We start from the raw sequence: 5078 nt of genomic DNA, 5'->3' as shown, positions 1-5078 counted from the left end.
TTTTTTTGAGACAGAGTCTTGTTCTTGTCGCCCAGGCTAGAATACAATGGCACGATCTCGGCTCACAGCAACCTCTACCTCCCAGGTTCAGGCAATTCTCCTGCCTCAGCCTACCTAGTAGCTGGGATTACAGGCGCATGCCACCACACCTGCCTAATCTTTGTATTTTTAGTGGCTACAGGGTTTCATCATCTTGGCCAGGCTGGACTCAAACTCCTGACCTCAAGTGATTCTCCTGCCTCCACCTCCCAAAGTGCTGAGATTACAGGCGTGAGCCACTGCACCTGGCCTCACAGTGTATTTTGTACTTACATATTTTGTTTTATTGACTAGCCCAGAAGGTAAACCAAAAGGTAAACTTCATGAGGATAGAGGTATTGTCTGTTTTTTGTTTGGTTGTTTTGGTTTGGTTTTTTGAGATTACGGGCATGAGCCAGCCTATTTAAATTTCTTTTTAAAGAGACAAGGTATCACTATATTGCCCAGGCTAGTGTGTAGTGGCTCTTCACGGGCATGAATCCACTACAGATGAGCACAGGAGTTTTGACCTGTTCCATTTCCATCCTGAGACGGTTCACCACTCCTTAGGCAACCTGGTGGTCCCCCACTCTCTTGAGGTCATGATGTTGATGCCAAATTTAGTGCAGACACCCGATCGACATAGTGCACTATAGCCCAGAACTCTTGGATTCAAGCAATCCCCCTGCCTCAGCCTCCTGAGTAGTTGGGACTACAGGCACATGCTACCTCGCCCTGCCCTTGTCTCTAAAACAAAGAATGAAAATGCTTAAGTCTGGGTGGTGCTGCGAGCGTCACACTGCATCACTTCTGGAGGCTTATAGCCTATGACGTCAGGTTATCTGTCCTGCTTTTAATAACAGACTCATCAGTGGTTGAGGTGACCTCAGTCTGATCCCTCTATGGTCAAGTTTCCTATGAGCGTTTCATCTAATGCTTGTATCCATTGATGACTATTGACTAGATCCGTTATTTTACCAAAATGCTGATTTTCTGATTCTATACTTCTTTCCATATTTACTAGCAGTAAGTCTCTTGTAAAGAACTTTCAGACGGGCGCGGTGGCTCACACCTGTAATCCCAGCATTTTGGGAGGCCAACGTGGGCAGATCACGAGGTCAGGAGTTCAAGACCAGCATGGCCAACATAGTGAAACCCCATCTCTACTAAAAATACAAAAATTAGGCTGGGCGCGGTGGCTCATGCCTATAATCTCACCATTTTAGAAGGCCAAGGTGGGCAGATCACCTGAGGTCAAGAGTTTGAGACCAGCCTGGCCAACATGGTAAAACCCCATCTCTAAAAAAAAAAAAAATACAAAAATATAAAAATTAGCTGGATATGGTGGCGCATGCCTGTAGTCCCAGCTACTCAGGAGGCTGAGGCAGGCTGAGGCAGGAGAATCGCCTGAACCCAGGGGTTGGAGTTTGCTGTGAGCCAAGCTTGTACCACCACAATCCAGCCTCGGTGATAGAGTGAGACTCCCTCAAAAAAAAAAAAAAAAGAACTTTCTCTCACCAGTAGGATTTTGGTTACCCTGAAATACGGTTCATAGAGGAAAGGCAATAGAAGGTAGGAATTTTTGTCTATTTTGTTCACTGATACAGTTCAACTAATGGAAGACTGTTTGGAAAATGCAGGCTACTCAGTACTTTATTTATTTATTTATTTATTAAGACAGGTTCTTACTCTGTCACCCAGGCTGGCAGGCAGTGGCATAATCATGGCTCACTGCAGCCTTGACCTCCCTGGCTAGGTGATCTTCCTATCTCAGCCTCTCCAATAATTGGGACCCCCATCACATGTGGCTATTTTTAAAATTACTTATAGGGATGGGGTCTCCCTATGTTATCCAAGCTTATCCTGAATTCCTGCACTCAAGCAACATTCCCGCCTCAGCCTCCTAAAGTGCTGGATTTACAGGTGTCAACCATCGCTCGGCCAGTAAATATTTTTGAATTGAACTGAATTCCTTATATTGGAATGCTATGTAACTTTTTTTTTTTTGAGACAGAGTCTCACTCTCTGGCCAGGCTGGAGTCCAGTGACACAGCTTGCTCACTTTAGCCTTGACCTCTTGGGTGCAGGTGAACCTACCATCTCAGCCACCCAAGTAGCTGGGACTACAGGCATGTGCCATCATGCCCAAGTAATTTCTAAATTTTTTGTAGACATGGGGTCTCAACCTGTTGCCCAGGCTGATCTTAAACTCCTGGGCTCAAGCGATCCTCCCATCTCAGGTAGATGTGAGCCATGGCACCTGGCCTATGTAACTTATTGAAAAGAATAAAGTAAATCAGGCTGGGTGGGGTGGCTCAAGCCTATAATTCCAGCACTTTGGAAGGCCAAGGCAGGTGGATCATGAGGTCAGGAGTTCAAGACTAGCCTGGCCAAGATAGTGAAACCCCGTCTCTACAAAAAATATAAAAAATTAGCCGGGCATGGTGGTGCATGCCTGTAATCCCAGCTACTTGGGAGGCTGAGGTGGAGAACTGCTTAAACCCAGGAGGCGGAGGTTGCAGTGAGATCACACCACTGCACTCCAGCCTGGGTGACAGAGGGAGACTCCATCCCAAAAAAAAAAAGAAAAAGAAGAAAGTAAATCTACCTCTATTGCATCAATATGGTATAATATTCATAAATATCATTGAGTTTAAAAAGCAGAGGCTGGGTGCAGTGGCCCATGCCTGTAATCCTAGAACTTTGGGAGGCTGAAGTAGGTGGATCACTTGGGGTCAGGAGTTCGAGACCAGCCTGGCCAATATGGTGAAATCCCTTCTCTACTAAAAATACAAAACCCCATCTTTACTAAAAATACAGAAATTGGCTGGGTGCAATGGCTTACACCTATAATACCAGCACTTTGGGAGGCCAAGGCAGGTGGATCACGAGGTCAAGAGATTGAGACCATCCTGGCCAACATGGTGAAGTCCCTTCTTTACTAAAAATACAAAAATTAGCTGGGCATGGTGACGCCTATAATCCCAGCTACTGGGGAGGCCGAGGTGAGAGGATCACTTGAGCCTGGGAGTTCGAGGCTGCAGTGAGCCAAGATCACACCTGCTCTCAGCTTGCGTGACAGGAGTGAGACCACATCAACAAAGAAAAGAGGGCCCGGTATGGTGGCTCATGCCTTTAATCCCAGCACTTGGGAGGCCAATACAGGTGATCACAAGGTCAAGAGATTGAGGCCGGGCGCGGTGGCTCACGCCTGTAATCCCAGCACTTTGGGAGGCCGAGGCGGGTGGATCACGAGGTCAAGAGATCGAGACCATCCTGGTCAACATGGTGAAACCCCTTCTCTACTAAAAATACAAAAATTAGCTGGGCATGGTGGCAGACACCTGTAATCCCAGCTACTCAGGAGACTGAGGCAGGAGAATTGTTTGAACCTGGGAGGTGGAGGTTGTAGTGAGCCGAGATCATGCCATTGCACTCCAGCCTGGGTGACAAGAGCAAAATTCCATCTCAAAAAAAAAAAAGTATATAAAATACATATATGTAGGTCCAGATGCGGTGGCTCATGCCTGTAATCCCAGCACTTTGGGAAGCCGAGGTGTGCGGATGAGGTCGAGACCAGCCTGGTCAACATGGTGAAACCCTGTCTCTACTAAAACTACAAAAAATTAGCTGGGCATGGTGGCGCGTGCCTGTAATCCCAGCTACTCAGGAGGCTGAGGCAGGAGAATTGCCTGAACCCAGGAGGCAGAGGTTGTGGTGAGCCGAGATCACGCCATTGCACTCCAGCCTGGGTAACAAGAGCAAAATTCCATCTCAAAAAAAAAAAAAAAAAAGGCCGGGCAGCGCAGTGGCTCATGGCTATAATCTTTGGGAGGCTGAGGCGTACAGATCACGAGGTCAGGTGTTCCAGAGGAGCCTGGCCAGCATGGTGAAACCCCTCTCTACTAAAAACACAAAAAATTAGCTGGATGTGGTGGCACATGCCTGTAATCCCAGCTACTCGGGAGGCGGAGGCAGGAGGATTGCTTGAACCCAGTTTTCAGAGGTTGCAGCAAGCTGAGATCGCACCACTGCACTCCAGTCTGGGCAACAGACTGAGACTCCATCTCAAAAAAAAAGAAAAAATAAATAAAGAAAAGAAAAAAAGTTGCACAACAGTAAATATATAGGATGAGACAATTTTTATATAATACAGACTCACGCCTGTAATCCCAGGACTTTGGGAGGCCGAGGCAGATGAATTGCTTGAGGTCAGGAGTTTAAGACCAGCCTGACCAACATGTTGAAACCCCATGTCTACTAAAAACACAAAAATTAGCTGGGCATGGTGGCAGGTGCCTGTAATCCCAGCTACTTGGGAGGCTGAGGCAGGATAATTGCTTGAACCCAGGAGAGAGAGGTTGCAGTGGACAGAAATTGCGCCACTGCACACCAGCCTGGGCACAGAGCAAGACTCCATCTCAAAAAAAAAAAAGTATATAAAATACATATATGTAGGTCCAGATGCGGTGGCTCATGCCTGTAATCCCAGCACTTTGGGAAGCCGAGGTGTGCGGATGAGGTCGAGACCAGCCTAACCAACATGGAGAAACTCTGTCTCTACTAAAAATACAAAAAATTAGCCAGGCATGGTACTGGATGCCTGTAATCCCAGCTACTCCAGAGGCTAAGGCAGGAGTATCGCTTGAACCTGGGAGGTGTAGGTTGCAGTGGACCCAGATCACACCATTGCACTTCAGCATGGGCGACAGGGAAACTACACACACACACACACACACACACACACACACACACACACACTATTTTATATATGTATATGTAAAATGTGTATATTTTAAACTCATTAAAAGTACAGGTATGGTGGCTCACACCTGTAATCCCAACATGTTGAGAGGCTGAGACAAGAAGATTACTTGGGTGCAGGAGTTTGAGACCAGCCTGGGAAACACAGTGGGACTCCATCACTATAAAAAAGTCAAAAAATGGCCGGGCGCGGTGGCTCAAGCCTGTAATCCCAGCACTTTGGGAGGCCGAGGTGGGTGGATCACAAGGTCAAGAGATCAAGACCATCCTGGTCAACATGGTGAAACCCCGTCTCT

This window comes from Cebus imitator, unplaced genomic scaffold (genome assembly GCF_001604975.1).
Source record: "Cebus imitator isolate Cc_AM_T3 unplaced genomic scaffold, Cebus_imitator-1.0 Scaffold58, whole genome shotgun sequence".
Lineage (NCBI taxonomy): Eukaryota > Metazoa > Chordata > Mammalia > Primates > Cebidae > Cebus > Cebus imitator.
Note: the sequence above shows the minus strand (reverse complement) of the source record.